The sequence below is a fragment of the Myxocyprinus asiaticus genome, chromosome 2, assembly GCF_019703515.2.
Source record: "Myxocyprinus asiaticus isolate MX2 ecotype Aquarium Trade chromosome 2, UBuf_Myxa_2, whole genome shotgun sequence".
Taxonomy (NCBI): Eukaryota; Metazoa; Chordata; class Actinopteri; order Cypriniformes; family Catostomidae; genus Myxocyprinus; species Myxocyprinus asiaticus.
Genome location: NC_059345.1, coordinates 38,823,316 through 38,842,498, shown reverse-complemented (window position 1 = coordinate 38,842,498; position 19,183 = coordinate 38,823,316). Strand labels below are relative to the sequence as shown.

The window sequence follows — 19,183 nt, the reverse complement described above, 5'->3', positions numbered from 1 at the left end:
TCACCTCTATCTGTTCATTTTACCTCATAATCGAGATCTCTGACTTGTCGTGTGACCTCAAAGGGCTCTTGTTACTTGGTGAGTAATTTAGAGCTCGATGTGGGGAGTAATACGAGCACTTTATCTCCCGGTGCAAATTCCCGTAGCTGAGTACCCCTGTTATACAGTCGGCTTTGACGTTCCTGAGCTTGGAGCAAATTATCCTGTATTAGTTGACCCAAAGTGTGGAGTTTTGCTCTAAGATCAAGAACAAAATGAATTTAATTTTTACTGTTTGAAGGTCCCTCCTCCCAAGTTTCCCATATGATGTCGAGCAGGCCACGTGGCCGCCGCCCATACAGAATGAATGGGGAAAACCCTGTGGAGGCTTGAGGGACTTCTCGCACTGTAAATAACAGGGGTTCAAGCCATTTATCCCAATTTCTAGCATCCTCATGCATAAACTTACGAATCATATTTTTCAGGGTTTTATTAAATCATTCCACCAACCCGTCTGTTTGTGGATGGTAAACACTAGTGCAAATTGATTTAATACCCAATAATTCATACAGTTCGCATAGTGTTCATGACATAAATGAAGTGCCTTGATCAGTGAGGATTTCTTTCGGAATCCCCACTCGGGAGATTATACTGAAGAGTGCCTCCGCAACACTATGTGCTGAGATGTTGCGCAGAAGCACTGCTTCCGGATATCGTGTTGCATAGTCCACCGGATCCAATACAAAGCGTTGTCCGCATGCTGTCTGTTCTAATGGCCAGACGAGGTCCATGCCAATTCTTTCGAAGGGGACCTCGATTAAAGGAAAGGTGTGCAATGGCACTCTTGGGGTAGCCGGCGGATTCACCAGCTGACATTCACGGCATGCCACACACCACCTGTGAACATCCCTGTGAATGCCCGGTCAATAGAAATGGGCCATTAGTCGGTTCAGTGTCTTTTCCTGCCCTAAGTGACCTGCCATTAGATTATAATGAGCTGTCTGGAATAACGTTTCCCAACGGCTCCACGGTATTAACAGCTGGGTTGTATCATCCTGCGTCACTCAAAACTGCTCTTTTATAATAGCAAAATATGGATATGAAAGTGTGATGTTTGGTTGGAGTCACTGACCATCAATAACTTTCACTTGGTCAAGGGCATGCCTACGGGTTTTGTCTCTCGACTGCTCTAGAGGGAAATCCCTTTCGGAAAATCCTCTTAGGACGGGAGGGGCCGAAGCCTCCCCTCCCTTACGTCATCCTGACGAGGACCGCCCGGCTCTGCCTCCCCTGCCAAGGCATCACACATTTCACATCTAACAACTTTTTCGCAGAACCCATCCACATGCATTCCCTTTAATACATTTTTAAATTCCAGCCAATTAGATCCCAAAATTAGTGGATGGGTGAGGCGGGAACTAACCACCGCCTCCACTCTATGCTTTTGTCCCTGAAATTTCACTACAGGATAATTGTGAATATCCCCATGCACACACCTCACCCTCACCCTTTTACTTGTGCCCAAAGCCTCATCTTGAACCAAACATTGGTGTATAGTGGTTTGGTTACAGCCCTTATCCGCCAAGGCTTGATGTGTACTCCCCTTGACACTCACCGGTATTCTGTACACTCCGGCTCGATCAGGGGAAGCACGTGGAGCGTCGGGGACCTGGACCACAGTTCCCAGCTCCATCACTGGCAATGGTCCCAGAAGTGTCCTGGATCCCCACAACTCCAGCAGGCCAGCCCAGGCATTACGCCCGCACCTGTGTCGGCGGGTATATACATCCACCTGAGGGGGAGAGCGACAAGACATTGAGGCCACCTGTGGTGGGACAAACCCCCACGAATGAGGAGCTGGCTTCAGTGGCAGGTTTCCACACCTCCAGGGTACTGGGATAGGCTGCAGTGAAGGGACAGAGTGGGTGGGGGGGACACAGGGGAGTGAGAGAGAATGGGAGGGCTCTTCTGCCCTCTGATATGCCGACATATGGCCCTCCGCCAATTCGACGGCCTCCTCCAGTGACGTCGGGCAGTGGCAGTGGACCCACTCCGCCATTCCTTTCGGTAGATGACAGATAAGGTGCTCCAGCACCACGAGATCGATGACTCCCTCGGCGTCGCAGTTCTCAGCCAGCAGCCACTTCCGGCAGGCGTCCTGGAACTGTTGAGTGAAGGCAAACAGGCGGCCACACCCATCCATATTCATCGACCGGAAGAGTTGTCGGTATTTCTCTGGGCTGCGACCAACCCGCTGCAGGATGGTCTTCCTCAGATCATCATACACCAGGAGACTGCTGGGTCAGGGGTCATGGCTGGGGCTTTCTCCTGGTGTAGTAGTGCCGGTCCTCTGCTTGAGCTTGGAGCACTTCCTGGAATCGGTGATCCTGGTCCGGCATAACTCAAGCAGGGCCTGATGTTGTGCATGGTGCATACTGGCGAAGGACTTAATTACTTCCGCCAACTGCGAGGACTCCATGCCGAAGTATTTCCTCCAATTCTTCCTGGTTTTGGCACTAGTGTAAAGTTCAAGGAAGAGAGGGAAAGGAGGACACAGGGAACTTGGGCTTCAACTCAAAGGTATAACTTTTAATAAACAGCTCAAAGGGGCTTTTCAGCAAAACACTCTTTAGCTTAAACTCAAGATAGTCCCTTTCAGATGGGTAGCTCTGTCTCCCTCATCTCTGGTGGGGTCCCTTTTTATCGCTTTCCCCAGTGCTTACTGCAATCAGAAACAGGTGTTAGACATTATAGCACTCAGATGTGTGCACCCTTACCGCTGAATGAAAGCTCGACCACGCCCCCGCCGCCACATGTACAATTATTCAGCATTCCCTCACCATTTGAAGGGGTGTTTACATGACTTTGAGCAAACAAAATTATTTCAGACTTCTCTACAAATGAGGATATGATGTTATGCTCAATGGCTTGTAGTTTTAATAATCAATACATCATAAATATTACATTCAAAATGTTCAAATATACCACCTACTCATTTTCCAGCAACAATAAAAACATCCAGCTTTGAAATATACCACCTTTGAATTGAGCCAAGAGGTCAGTTCTATTTACCTGTTTCATGTGATATCATTATATGACCTTGCTGCCATATACAGTACAGTATACAACCAAACTCCACATACCTTCTGTGTGCTGCACTGTGGGATGCAACAAAAGTCAGTAAATTTTTTGTTTCTATTTCTAAAGCTTAAAGTGATACTGCTGTTTACATACCAGAACCAAAATCACAAATTCAACCAGTGATGAAGCTGGAGATCAGCGATTAAACATTTAAATTTATAATACCACGGCTGTGTAAGATGTGTGACGATTGTAACATATTGTATAGAAAGCACTATGTCACTATACAGTATATATTTAATTGTAGGCTATACACGGCATGTGCATTTTAAGTCTAGGCCTTCAGTGCGATTCATGCCATTAAGAAAACGCAGTTTCACAATGAATCGTACATTATGTGGCAGTCAACTAATAATACCAATTGACATTTTTAAAAGCACGTCCACGCACGAAAGCCAGAACTAAGGAGGTCTAATACCAAGAAAAAGCTCTCTAATAATATTTGCGATTTAAATTTTGCTTGCAATAAATTGTTTCATCAGGGTACACGGTTACTTTTCAAAATTTGATCAGACACGAAATGTTTAAGCAGCCTAATTTACACTTAGAAAACTCCTGATTTTGCTATAACAATGCAAAATGCACTTTGCTTGAAGTGAAAATCAGCCCTCTGTGGCAGCGGGGGAGTGGTCAAGCATCCGTCCGGAGAGAGAGAAAGTGGTAAGGGTGCTTGCACCTGAGCTAGATTATGTGTAACACCTGTCTCTAATTCCAGTGAGCATGGGGAGAGCGGCATATAAGCAGCCACACCACCAGCAGAGAGAGAGAGAGAGTCTGGCACAAGGAAGGCCACAGTGCTCCTGAAGCTGCTACGTTTAATCTGTTATGTTTGTGAAGCTGATGTGTTTAAGTTACTTGTGCCTGTGAAGCTAATGAGTTTAAGTCTATGTGCCTGTGAAGCTGACGAGTTTGTGAAGTTGTAAAGCACTGAAGTGGCTGATTAAAAGTTCTACCTGAGCCTGGAAAAACCTGCTTCCCTGTGTTCTCCTTCCCTTCTGTTTATGAGCTGTTACACTGGTGCCGAAACCCAGGATCTTAAAGTACGCCCCATGGAGTCCTCCCAGTTGGCAGAGATCCTCAAATCCCTCGCTGGCTTACACCAGTCCCACCAACAATCCCTGCTTGAGCTCCGGCAAGATCAAGATCGCTGGTTCTTTGAGATCCTTTGGGCTCAAACAGAGGACCGGCATGCGATCTGGAGCCTTCTCAGCCAGGAGAGAGCCCTGGCCGCCTACCCGGACAACCACAGCCCCATGCCCCAGCCCACACTTCTGAAGATGGGGGCCGATGACAACCCGGAAGCCTTCCTCGACTTATTCGAGGGGACCGCTGAGATATGGAGCTGGCCAGGGAAGCCCAGCTCGCAGCACAACAACTGCCAGTGGCGAACCTTCTGGCTTATAAGGACCTGAAGAAGACCATCCTGCAGCGGGTTGGCCGCAATCCGGAGCAGCATCGCCAGCTCTTCTGGTCGTTGAAGTTGGAGACGACCGGCCACCCGTTTGCCTTCACCCAATGGCTCCGAGACACCTGCCGGAGATGGCTGCTGGCAGGGGATCATGACATTGAGGGAATAATTGACCAGGTGGTATTGGAGCAGCTCGTCCATTTGCTACTGCGAGGAATGGCGGAATGGGTCCAGTGCCACCGCCCGGCATCACTGGAGGAGGTTGTTCAATTGGCGGAGGACCATATGGTGTCGTACCAGAGGGCGGAAGAGCCCTACCACTCTCTCTCCCCTCCCCCTGTGTTTTCCCCGTTCTCTTCCCTCTCTCCTCATCTCTCTCACTCTGCTTTCTCCCCAGAGCCCGTTCCTGTCCCGCGGAGGTGAGGAGTCCCGCCACCGAAGCCAGTTCCCCGTGCGCGGGGTGTTGCATCGTCCACAGCAGCGACAGTGCCCCACCGCTCTCCCCCTCAGGTGGAAGTGTCTGCCGACGCAAGTGCAGGTATGGCACCTGGGCCGGTCTGCTGGAGTTGCGGGGATCCGGGACACTTCTGGGATCAATGCCCTGTAATGAAACTGGGAACGGTGGTCCGGATCCCCGACACTCCGCATGCTGCCCCCAATCGGGCTGGAGCGTACCAGATACCGGTAAGTGTCAAGGGGGGTACTCGCCAAGCATTGGTGGACATGAGTTTTAATCAAACCACTAGCCACCAACGCTTGGTTCAACGCGAGGCTTTGGGCACAGCTAAAACGGTGAGGATGAAGTGTGTGCATGGGAATATTCACAACTACCCTGTGCTGACCCTTGTTATTAAATTTTGGGGAACAAAACATAGAGTGGAGGCCACGGTTAGTTCCCGCCTCACCCATCCGCTGATTTTGGGGACTAATTGGCCTGAATTCAGAAATATATTAAAGGGAATATGCGCAGATGGATCCTGCACTAAAGCATTGAGATGTGAGATGTGCGAAGCCCTGGCTCTGCCTCCCCTGCCAGAGCAATCTTCATCTGCTCCACGGCAGGATGACGTGAGGGGGGAGAGGCTGCAGCCCCTCCCGTCCTCGGGGGATTTCCCGAAGGGGATTTCCCTTTGGAGCAATCGCTAGACGAAACCCTCAAGCATGCCTTTGACCAAGTGAGAGTGATCGATGGTCAAAAACTCTAGCCGGGTGTCGCCCTTTCATGTCCTTATTTTGCAATTATAAACGAGCGGTTGTATAGAGTGACACAGGACGTTCAAACAAAGGAAGATACAACCCAGCTCTTAATACCGCAGAGCCGTCGGAAAATGGTGTTCCAGGCGGCTCATTATAATCCCATGGCGGGTCATCTAGGGGAAATAAAAACACTGAACCACCTAATAGCCCGTTTTTATTGGCCAGGCATTGGCGACGATGTCCGCAGGTGGTGTGCGGCATGCCGCGATACCAGTTGGTGAATCCACCAGCCACCCCAAAAGCGCCATTGCACCCTCTTCCACTGATTGAGGTCCCCTTCGAGAGAATTGGACTGGACCTTGTTGGGCCATAAGAACAGTCAGTACACGGACATTGCTTTGTATTGGTCCTAGTGGACTATGCAACGTGATATCCGGAAGCAGAGCCTCTGCGCAACATCTCAGCATGCAGTGTTGCGGAGGCACTCTTCAAAATAATCTCCCAGGTGGGGATTCCAAAAGAAATCCTTATCGATCAAGGCACTACCTTTTTATCATGAACACTACGCGAGCTTTATGAATTATTGGGCATTAAATCAATCCGCACCAGCGTTTACCATGCACAAACAGATGGCCTGGTGGAGGGATTTAATAAACCCTTAAAAATATGATTCGTCAGTTCGTGCACAAGGATGTTAGAAATTGGGACAAATGGCTCAATCCCCTGTTATTCGCAGTACGAGAGGTCCTGCAAGCCTCCACGGGATTTTCCCCATTCGAGCTACTATATGGGCAGCGCCCACGCAGCGTGCTTGATGTTATGCGCGAAGCTTGGGAGGAGGGACAGTCAGAATGAAATTCAATACGTTCTTGATCTTAGAGCAAAACTCCACACTTTGGGGCAACTAACACAGGAGAATTCACTCCAAGCTCAAGAACAACAGAGCCAAATGTACGACAGGGGAACTCGGCTGCAGGAATTTGCACCAGGAGATAAGGTACTCGTATTACTTCCCACATCGAGCTCCAAATTACTCGCCAGGTGGCAAGGACCCTTTGAGGTCACACGATGAGTGGGGGATCTCGATTGAGGGGGCGCACGTCAAATATCTCACCTCAACCTCCTGAAATTGTGGAGGGAGGAGGTCCCTGTGACATTGGCTATGGTAGTCCCAGAGAGGGCGGAGCTCAGGCTAGAGGTGAATACAAAACACAATCATTTCACCCCAGTCACTTGCAGAGACCACCTCTCACTGTCTCAACTCGCAGAGGTTGCCAAGTTGCAAAAAGAGTTTGCAGACGTGTTTTCCCCTCTACCGGGTCGTACGAACCTCATACAGCACCACATCGAGACCGAGCCAGGGCTGGTGGTACATAGCTGTCCCTACTGGTTGGCCGAGCACAAAAAGAAAATTGTCCGGGAAGAATTGGATGCAATGCTCGATATGGGGATAAAAGAGGAATCCCACAGCGATTGGTCCAGCCCAGTTGTTCTAGTTCCTAAGAGCGACGGGTCTGTACAGTTCTGTGTGGACTATAGAAAAGTCAATGCGGTGTCTAAATTTGACGCATACCCAATGCCTCGCGTTGATGAGTTGCTCGATCGGTTGGGCACTGCTCAATTTTATTCGACACTGGATTTGACAAAGGGTTATTGGCAGATCCCCTTGACACCAATTTCTCATGAAAAAACAGCTTTCTCCATGCCGTTTGGATTACACCAATTTGTGACGCTTCCGTTCGGTTTGTTTGGAGCCCCGGCTACATTTCAGTGTCTTATGGACCGAATCCTCAGACCGCATTCGGCTTACACCGCTGCCTACTTAGATGATATCATCATTTACAGCAGTGATTGGCAGAGGCACATGCAGCATCTGAGGGTGGTTCTGAGATCGCTGACACAAGCGGGACTCACAGCAAACCTCAAGAAGTGCACGATTGGGTGGGTGGAGGTACTGTATCTGGGGTTCCACTTGGGCCACGGGCAAGTGCATCCCCAAATTGGCAAGACTGCGGTGATTGCGACCTGCCTGAGGCCCAAGACCAAAAAGGAGGTGAGACAGTTCCTGGGGCTGGCTGGCTATTATAGGAGATTCATGCCTAATTATTCGGATGTCACCAGCCCACTGACTGATCTCACTAAAAAGGGAGCTCCAGACCCGGTCCAGTGGACGGAGCAGTGTCAACAGGCGTTCATGCAGGTTAAAGCCGCACTTTGCGGGGGGCCGCTTTTACATTCACCCGATTTATCTCTTCCTTATCTCTTGTCTTGCAGACGGACGCTTCAGACAGAGGGCTGGGGGCCGTACTCTCGCAGGTGGTGGAGGGGGAGGAGCGCCCGGTGCTGTACATTAGCCGTAAGCTCTCACTGAGGGAGACTAAGTATAGCACTGTAGAGAAGGAGTGTCTCGCCATCAAGTGGGCAGTCCTCACTCTCTGGTACTACCTATTGGGGTGGGCCTTCACCCTCTGCTCGGATCACACCCCACTCCAATGGCTCCACCACATGAAGGATACCAGTGCGTGGATCACCCGTTGGTATCTGGCTCTTCAGCCATTTAAGTTCAAGGTGGTCCACAGACCGGGAGCGCAGATAGCTGTCACCAACTTCCTTTCCAGAAATGGCGGGGAGTGGTAGACAGGCCGGATGTCTCCCCGGCCTGAGTCAGGCGGTGGGGATATGTGGCAGCGGGGGCGTGGTCGAGCGTCCGTCCGGAGAGAGAGAGGTAAGGGCACTTGCACCTGAGCTAGATTATGTGTAACACCTGTCTCTAATTCCAGTGAGCATGGGGAGAGCGGCATATAAGCAGCCACACCACCAGCAGAGAGTGAGAGAGTCTGGCACAAGGAAGGCCACGGTGCTCCTGAAGCTGCTACGTTTAATCTGTTATGTTTGTGAAGCTGATGTGTTTAAGTTACTAGTGCCTGTGAAGCTAATGAGTTTAAGTCTACATGCCTGTGAAGCTGACGAGTTTGTGAAGTTGTAAAGCATTGAAGTGGCCGATTAAAAGCCCTACCTGAGCCTGGAAAAACCTGCTTCCCTGTGTTCTCCTTCCCTTCTGTTTGTGAGCTGTTACACCCTCCTTTCCTGTTCAATTGCACGGTCATGCAGAACATATCAGGTTTTAAAATCCATAAGGATCTCTTTTTCAATGGTGATGACAACCGACTCGTCAGCAAGATCTTGCGCTAAAACATTATTCATTAAACAACACATAAGACTTTGAAGCACAGAATTTATTCAGTATATATACAGTACAGCATGTAGTCTGTAATTGGGAAGAGAAGAGAAGAAAAGAGACGCAGAGAAAATGACTGATAAAATATCAAGCAAAAAGTGAGATCTAATATAAAAATGTCCTGGTTACTTTCATAACCTCCGTTCCCTGATACTACAAGCAGAACCTTTCACACTTGAAAATCAGTCCTCTTGATAATCTGTTTGAAGTTAGCAAATGGTCAACTTTTTCCTTATCTTGGCTACATTGAAGTCAACATTACATGTCCAAAAGCCTTCTTTACATTTCCACACTTTCCTTAGTTACCTCAGATAACTGTGGCAGTTCTCAGTCTCCAGTGCTAATAGGCACAAATACTATTGATTTGGGCTATGAAAAATACTCTAAAACCCAGTCCACTGATGTTCACCAGATCTTACCATATGGCTTCAAAACTGTCTTGAAAATTCTTCAACATCAATCCAAGCAAAAAGGTTAACAGTATCATTGGATTTGTGCAGCTGCCCGGCAAAAAGCCTGAAGTGGTTCCTCCTGGTCAAAGTCTGACATACGAATATGACATATGTATATGACATACAGATAAATGTGTTTTAATAGAGCCCCCCCTCCATGTCGTCCTTGCCTGGTGGTATCCTGTGCACTGTCTGTCTAGTCACACTTCCTGCCAGGGCTTTACAGAAAGTTCCTGTAATCCTAAAAAAAATGAGAAAGACCATGACACTGTCATTGCTGCAAAAAGCATAATTGCAGAGCTGCATTCTTTACAGAGTGTGATTTCTAATTAACTTGCTGCTACCAAAAGCAAACAGTTTGAGCCTTCCGAAACACTCAAGTTTGATTTTGGTGATTCACCAATACCTGCTGAATGGAAATAATTAATTTCCAAAAAGTTACATTCCATGCATGATGTAATAGCCCAGCGTGATCTTGACTTTGGCAGAACAGATAAAGTGAAACACCGCATTTAGCTACAAGATGAGACCCCCTTTAAGCATAGAGCTTGTCCAATACACCCACAGGATTTCGATGCTGTTCATAAGCACTTACAGGAGCTACTCGATGCAGGTGTAATCCGGGAGTAAGAGTTGTCTTTCTCCTCACCTATTGTCGTCATCAAAAAAAAAAATGGAGATATTCGCCAATGCATTGATTATTGAAAACTCAACATTCAAACATAAAAGATGCATACGCATTGCCCAATCTGGAGGAAACCTCCGCCCTCACAGGTTCTAAGAGGTTTTCCGTATTAGACCTTAAGTCTGGTTATTACCAGATTGAAGTGGAGGAATCAGACAAAGACAAGACTGATTTTGTCTGCCCGCTGGGGTTCTGGGAGTTCAATAGGATGTCACAAGGGGTCGCCAATGCTCCCAGTACCTTCCAGCTAGATGGAGAAGTGCATGAGTGACATCAATCTGAAGGAAGTCATTGTTTTTTTTATGACCTAATAGGATTCTCAGACACACTGGAAGAATATGAGTGCTGATTTTGGATTAAAGCAGTGGTGGTGGCAGTGGTGGCTCAGCAGTTAAGGCTCTGGGTTACTGATTAGAAAGTTGGGGGTTCAAGCCCCAGCACTGCCAAGATACCACTGTTGGGCCATTGAGCAAGGCCCTTGACAATATCTGCTCCAGTGGTGCCATATCAGGGCTGACCCTGCACTCTGACCCCAGCTTAGCTGGGATATGTGGAAAAAAAAAGAATTTCACTGTATATGTGCAAATGTGTGATATATAATTATAAAATTATTATACAGAGAGACCAGAGACACAAAGTGTATTCTGTACCATACTTTGTTGTGATGCTGAAAAGCCAATACTTTGTTGTGATGCTGAAAAGCCAATACTTTGTTGTGAAGCTGAAATCAATTGCATTAAAAGTTAACTCACGTGGACTGTGAAACCGGCTTCCATCTCCTTCCTACTCGAACCTTGTTACGCTGGTGCCGAAACTCGGGTGAAGAAGACTGACCGCCATGGACACCTCACCACTGGACGAAGTCATCCGTACCCTGGCCAGCACCCAGGAGACGTATCATCAATCCCTCCGTGCCCAGAAGCAAAATTTCCAGGAGCTCCTCCAAGCCCAGGCCGAGGATCGGCAGGCCTTATGGAGCTGATTAGCTCCAGGCAGATCCTCCACCTCAACCCCGGAGGCAGCAAAGAATCCGTACCTCCTACTCACTAAGATGGGCCTCCAAGACGATCCAGATGTGTTTGCAGTTGCAGCGCAGCAACTGGCAACTGAGGACTACCTGGACTACGTCAAGCTGAAGATCGCTGTCCTGCAACGGGTTGGCCGTAGCCCTGAACAACATTACCAGTGATTCCACTCCCTCACCCTGAGCAACACCAGCCACCCATTCGCATTTGCCCAGCAGCTCCGTGACGCCTGCCGAAGATGGGTGCTGGCCGAGGAAGGGCGCAGCATGGAGGAAGTTATCGACCTGATGGTGCTGGAGCAACTAACCGTTCATCTGCCCCAAGGAACTGCAGAATGGGTCCAGTGCCATTGCCCCATGTCAGTGGATGACGCCGTCCAGCTGGCCGAAGCCCACATGGCGGCCTACCCGGAAGCCAGCGAGCAGCAGTCCAACTCACTCTCTCTCTCTCTCTCTCTCTCTCTCTCTCTCTCTCTCTCTCTCTCTCTCTCTCTCTCTTGCTTCTACTCCTCCTCTTGTCCCTCCCTGTCCTCCCTCTCGCCCTATACCCGCTCCCCGGCAACGAGGAGTGGTTCCACCCAAACCGGCTCCCCGCCTTTGCGGGCTGCACTATGCGCCAGCCCCCTCCCCTACCCCTCTCTGTCGTCCTTCCCAGGTTGATGTCTCCACTGCCATGGGTGCTGCTGGGCAGCCTGGGCCAGTCTGTCAGAGTGGCGTGGGGCTGAGATGCGTCCAAGACCAGCATCCAATAATGAGGGTGGAGACGTGGATTCAGGACCCCGACACGCCACGGACTGCCCCCGACTGAGCAGGTGATGAAACCCTTAGGCACGCCTTTGACCAAGTGTGAGTAATCGATGGCCAGCAGCTCCAGCCTGACGTCGCCCTCACATATCGAAAATTGTTTGATTATTAGGGACCGGTTGTATTGAATGATGCAGGACACTCAGACCCATGAAAATACAACCCAATTATTAGTCCCGAGGAGCAGTCAGGAAACACTTTTCATAATCCTATGGCAGGTCACTTAGGACAAGAAACAACACAGCACCGTTTAATGGCCCATTTTTATTGGTCGGGCATTCACGGGGATGTGCGCAGATGGTGTGCAGAATGCCGTGAATGTCAGTTGGTGAATCCACCGGCCACCCCAAAAGCGCCATTGCGCTCATTACCATTGATCAAGGCCCCTTTTGAAAGAAATGGTATGGACCTCGTCAGGCCATTAGAATGGTCAGCACACGGATATCGGTTTTTACTGGTCCTGGTGGATTATGCAATGCGATATCCGGAAGCAGTGCCTCTTTGCAACATCTCAGCACGCAATGTAGCGGAGGCACTCTTCAAAATTATCTCCCGGGTGGGGATTCCGAAAGAAATCCTCACTGACCAAGGCACAACATGTATGTCACGTACACTATGCAAACTTTATGAATTGCTGGGGATTAAATCGATTCGCACCAGCGTTTATCACCCGCAAACTGACAGGCTGGTGGAACGATTTAATCAAACCGTGAAAAATATGATTTGCAAGTACGTGCACGAGGACGCTAGAAATTAGGACAAATGGCTGGAGCCCCTATTTTTCGCAGTCAGGGAGGTCCCGCAAGCCTCCACGGGGTTTTCCCCCTTCGAGCTCCTGTATGGATGTGGGCCCTGTGGGGTGCTTGATGTCATACGTGAGGTGTTGGAGTAAGGACCTTCCCTTAGCAAAATGTAATTCAATATGTCCTTGATCTTCGAGCAAAGCTACACACACAGTTGTCATAACAAAATTTTCTCCAAGCTCAAGAGATACAAAGCCGGCTCTATAATAGGAATACCCAGCTATGGGAATTTGCACCAGGAGACAAAGTACTTGTATTACTCCCTACATCGAGCTCACAATTACTCACCAAGTGGCAAGGACCCTTTGAGGTTACATGGCGAGTCTGGGATCTAGATTATGAGGTTAAATGAACGGATAGAGGCGGAGCACGTCAAATTTACCACCTCAACCTCCTTAAATTATGGAGAGAGGCAGTCCCCATGTCCATGGCGACAGTAGTTCCGGAGAGGGCGGAGCTCGGTCCGGAGGTGAAGTTCAAATCCGATCCATTCACCCCGGTCCCTTGTGGAGACCACCTCTCACCGTCCCAGCTCACAGAGGTGGCCAAGTTGCAAAACGAATTTGCAGACATGTTCCCTCCTCTTCCCGGTCGTACTAAACTCATACAACACCATATCAAGACCCCACCAGGAGTGGTAGTGCGTAGTCGGCCATACCACTTGCCCAAACAAAAGAAAAAAGTGATTCGGGACAATTTAGAGGCAATGCTCGAGATGGGAGTAATAGAAAAATCACACAGCGATTGGGCCAGTCCGGTTGTTCTTGTACCCAAGAGTGACAGGTCAGTCCAGTTCTGTGTAGATTACCGGAAAGTCAATGTGGTGTATAAATATGATGCATACCCAATACCCCGAATTGACGAACTGCTCGATTGGTTGGGTGCGGCTCAATTTTTTTCGACACTGGATTTAAAAAGGGATATTGGCAGATTCCCTTAACTCCATTATTAAAACTGTCTTTTCCACACCATTTGGATCACACCAATTCATCACTCTTCCATTCAGTTTGTTCGGGGATCCCACCATGTTCCAGCGCCTGATGAATAAGATCCTCCGGCCACACGCTGCATATGCCGCTGCCTACTTGGACGATATTATTATATATAGTAATGACTGTCAGAGGCATATACAGCATCTAAGAGCCGTTCTGAGGTCACTGAGACGGGCAGGACTCACGGCAAACCCAAAAAAGTGCGTAATTGGATGGGTGGAAGTATGGTATCTGGGCTTCCACTTGGGTCATGGGCAGGTACGGCCCCAAATTGATAAGACCGAAGCGATAGCGGCCTGCCCATATCCCTAGTCCAAAAAGGAGGTGAGGCAGTTCATGGGGCTGGCTGGCTATTACACAAGGTTTGTGCCTAATTTTTCTGATTTCACCAGCCCCTTGACTGATCTCACTAAAAAGGGGGTGCCAGATCCGGTCCAGTGGACGGAGGCTTGCCAGGCTTTTACAAGGGTGAAATCTGCACTCTGTGGCAGGCCACTTCTACATGCTCCTAACTTCTCTCTCCCCTTTTTTACAGACAGATGCATCAGAGAGGGGGTTGGGTGCCATGCTTTCGCAGGATGTGGAGGGGGTGGAGCGCCCCGTACTGTACATTAGTCGTAAGCTCTCTTTGAGGGAGACTAAGTACAGCACGATTGAAAAAGAATGCCTTACCATAAAGTGGGTGATCCTAACCCTCCGCTATTAACTGCTGGGGCGGGCCTTCATCCTCTGCTCGGATCACGCCCCGCTTCAGTGGCTCCACCGCATGAAGGATACCAATGCGTGGATCACTCTTTGGTACCTGGCACTTCAGCCCTTCAAATTTAAGGTGGTCCGCAGGCCGGGGCCACAGATGGTTGTGGCTGATTTCCTCTCCAGGAATGGGGGGGGGTAGCTGTGTCTCGTTTCAGTGATGATAGAGATGCACTTTAAAAGGCCGCCAGAGTGACAGACAGACGGAGAGAGACCAGAGAAGCAAAGTGCATTCTGTACCATACTTTGTTGTTACTCTGAAAAGCCAATACTTTGTTGTGAAGCTGAAATCAATTGCATTAAAAGTTGACTCACATGGACTGTGAAACTGGCTCCCGTCTCCTTCCTACTCGAACCATGTTACACTGTATCTCGTTACAAGTATCTCAGAAACATTGTATACAGAAACGGTGTTGAAACAGACCCTGAGAAAACAGAAGCACTGAAAACCAGTCTGGTTCCAAAAAAACTTTAAAGGACTGCGATCCTTCTTAGGATTTTCAGGGTACTATTGAAGGTTTATTCAAGACTATGCAAAAATTGCAAAGCCCTTGAACGATTTGATTGCTGGGTATCCCCCACCACACAAAAACTGCACACTGAAAATGAAAAAAGATTACCACAACCCCAAAGAGCCTTTTGGAAGCTGCTGGTCTTTAAGCTGTCAGCATGCATTTGAAATGATTATTGAAAAACTCACCACAACCATAGTATATGTTAAATACTGATGTGAGCACTGCAGATCTAGGAGCTGCCCTATATCAAGAGCAAGAAGGGCATTTGAAAGTTATCACTTACGCCAGTAGAGGTTTTTCTAGTTGTGAGGCTCACTACCCAGCTCACAAATTGGAGTTTTTAGCCCTTTGGGCAGTAACTGAAAAGATCAGCGATTGCCTGTATGGGAATCACTTCCTTTTCTTTACTGATAGTAATCCCTTAGCTTACATACTGACCTCAGCTAAGTTAGATGCAAGGAATCAACTTCCTGAATTCTCCTTGTTAACGCGAGAATGGAAAAAATTAGTTACTGAATGGAATACTCTATCGAAGAAGGCAAGAAAGATAACTTACCCAGTACCAATTAGTTCTTCCAGAATCTTTGAGGAGCATGGTCATGGAGAAATTGCATGATTCAATGGGTCATCTAGGCATAGAGCACACACTTGACCTTGTGAGATCGAGGTTCTATTGGCCTAGAATGGCTGCAGATATAGAGAAGAAAATCAAGACATGTCCTCGATGTGTATGCCATAAGAACTTACCTGCAAGAGCCTCCCAAATCTAGTCATCATTTATTTCTTCAAGTATGCTGTTGCTATTCCAACTCCCAACCAGAAGGCCCGTACTATAGTCAAAGCCCTCTGGGAAAATGTTGTAGTTCACTATGGTATTCCTGAGAAATTGCATAGTGACCAGGGGCCGGATTTTGAATCAAAGACAATTAAGAAACTCCGGGAATCCATAAGATCAGAACAACCCCCTATCATCCCAGAGGAAATCCAGTCGAACAATTCAATTACACACTTCTCAGTATGCTTGACACTCTGAAAGAACGTGACAAGACCCATAGGCATGAATTTGTGAAGCCTCTTGTCCATGCTTACAATTGCATGAGACACGACTCTACTGGATTTACTCTATATGAATTCATATTTGGGAGACCACCGAGATTGCCTATTGATCTAGTGTTCAATGCTCCTATAACAGAGAGAAACTTAAGTCACATTAACAGTATGTTGACAAATTAAAGGCCCGGTTGCAAGAGTGTTATGATTTGGCTACTAAGAATGCTGTCAAAGCTGGAGAAAGGAACAAGACTTGCTTTGACAAACGTGTCACAGAATCTACCTTAAACATAGGAGCTTGAGTACTAGTCAGAAATGTGTGCTTGAGGGGTAAGCACAAATTGGCTGACAAATGGGAATCACTTGTACATGTTGTAAGCAGAGCAGGTGATCTACCTGTGTACACTGTAAAGCCAGAGAATAAAGATGGCCCCTTGAGAACATTACACAGAGACCTTTTACTACCATGTAGGTTCTTACCATTAAGAGATGAGGTAACTGACCTGCCCAATTCCCGAAAACGTCCACCAACTTGTAAAACCCCTGATAATAAAGAACAAGAGGAGCCAACTGTCGATTCTGATGATGATTATTACACAGTGCTGCTGTACCAAGACCCTTCAACTTTGCATACTACCAGATTCACAAGAGTATATGAAACTATGGGACCCTCAAGGTCATACTACTCCACACTGCTCTGTACTAGAGAATCCTGTGGAGCACACCCCAGCTGATACTGTACCTGATCAGGCTCCAGAAAATTCTCAGTCAGAATGCTTACCTGAGTCAGGGTTTCCTGAAACTGAAAATGAACCCAATCAAGACTACTTACTTGCTGAAGATCCCATAGTTGCAGAACCTGTCACTGAAGAGAACTTACCTGAAATCACAGTCAAGGAATTAATGTATAAAAGTACTCTTGTGATAACTGCAGAAGAAACCTGCGAAAGAGAAATCAAGAGGAAACAGAGCGGAAATGAAAGTAATACATTGAGAAGATCTACAAGACTAAGAGAAAAACCAAGAACATTAACTTACCCTAAGTTGGGGAACCCATAAGTCTCCATAGTACAGTCCTTCTTCCAGAACTGATTCCATTGTTGAGAATAGTTTCACAGACCAGCCCAAGCCAATAACAAAGGAGCTTGTTATTTGGATGCACAGGGATGTGCAAAGAGTAAAGAGGGGAGGGTGTAACCCAGTGTAGATACTGGTTTTAAACAGAATCCTAACAAAGGAAAAAGCACGGGAAATACAGTTAAGTAATTTATTATAAAAGCATAATTAAGAATTTAAAAAAATAAAATAATATAAAACTCTAAAATTACACATGCTATAGAGTTGCTAAAAGAGAAATACATTAAAAGCATGTAATTCAGTGAATTGGAAAAATTTACCGCTGCCCATTTAAGAATTGTGCAGAGAGAGATCTAGTATTGACCAATCAAGAGACAGAACAGGTTGTCTGTAATTGGGAAGTGAAGAGAAGAAAAGAGACACAGAGAAAATTACTGATAAAATATAAATTAAAAAAAGTGAGATCTAAGATAAAAACAGCCAACAAGTCTGAAGAAAAGGTTGTTATTTGATCTTGAAGGTGAGTTGATGGTTATTTTGTTTTGTTTGAGTTATTGTGTGTTGTTGCGTTTCGCTGTAAAAGTTGTAAAAGTGGTATTATAACCTAGTCTACTACCATTGCTCTTGATAAAAGATGGCGAGCCACCCACAGGACAATATTTGATGAGGATTCCTTGAACTGTTTCTTTGCCTGGAAAGAAGAATTACTGTGTTCATCATAAGGTGGATCAGACAGACATTAATTCCCCCTCAACTTTCACCAACATTTTCCCTACATCAGAGGCAATCCACGAGTTCACACAGCCACGGTGTACATTTTACATACAGCCAACAGTAGGACTGAACTGTTGAATCTAGAAGGGTTTCATTTTGCATCTGGACTCAGACAATTTAGGTAATAAAAAGAAAGTAAAAAAACAAGAAACAAAAAGCCATTGATATGTGAATTGTGTACAATGTCTTTGTTTTGTTGAAACTATTGCTGAGTGTTGAAGAGATATTCTAATTGAAAAGGTTGGAAAGTTGATTTATTGAATGTAAATTATCATTTACAAATGTAATTTTTGAGCTGCTTGAACAACCACGTTAACCTACTTTAAAGACTAAATTGGAACTAAAAATACAACACTAAACCAATAACACATTAAAGCTGTAAAATAGATAAACTAAACTTAAACTCAGTTAGAGCGAGTGAAAATAAATACTCTTAAAAATGGTTATAAATGTTTAAACCAATAAGACAAAAGAGACAAAGAGACCTGGTTTTCTTAATTCTTTATTTTCTTTATTTTGTTTATTGTTCAGTATAATTGTATACATTTGCATTGTATTTGTTTATTTTCCTGCCTTTGAAAAAACGCTGTTAATTACCAAACATAAATTTACTGAAATAATAACAGCAAATTCAACTTACCATTATTTGTCTGTTATACTACTGCTCTGGTCCTAAACACCCTCAGTTCTACTTACCTTATACTTACCTAAAGCTGAACTCTTTTAGTGCTGAGGGTGGCTGTTACAATTGCAGCTAATGACAACAGAACTTTCTTACACCAGCCGGAAATGCAACCACTTGCTTACTTCCGCATTGCAAAATAAGGTGTATATAGTGCTCAAGTATTATTCTCAAGTATTCATGCCAGTGTTCTGTTCATCTACAATAATACCCTCAAACTCCATGTGGTGAAATTAGTTCTGAATGTGGATCTGTATGCTTTCATATATAAAAAGTACTTAGATATTAAACAAAATTGAGACCCTGTAGTTTAGTGCAATACAAAGGTTCAGCTTTCGTGTCAGTAATAAATGTTTCTTTCATAAACATTTACTGGTACATTTCTCCAAAAAAAGAAATCATTTTTAACTTTACAGCAACCCAATTATACAATTTTTGATAATTGAATTTTAATACAAGAGCATATTGACCAATGCTTGGAGTTAATTTTATTTTATTAATAAAGTAATAAATTACTCTCTTGTTGTGTTCGCTTGTAGTGTAATGCTTTATCGCTTTTGCATTTAGCTTTTTGGTATTTACTAATATTCTATCTTTATTGCAGTTGTA

General features: G+C 46.3%; 1 long non-coding RNA gene across 1 annotated transcript; it reads right to left on the bottom strand.

Annotated features, from left to right (window-relative positions):
* Positions 1-7,434: 7,434 nt before the first annotated feature.
* LOC127453661 (uncharacterized) lies at positions 7,435-18,906 on the bottom strand. The gene is made up of 3 exons (XR_007899436.1): positions 17,439-18,906; positions 17,080-17,269; positions 7,435-9,656 (listed from the first exon to the last, which is right to left on the bottom strand). It is a non-coding gene; the product is annotated as an uncharacterized LOC127453661 (long non-coding RNA).
* Between the last annotated feature and the right edge of the window lie 277 nt (positions 18,907-19,183).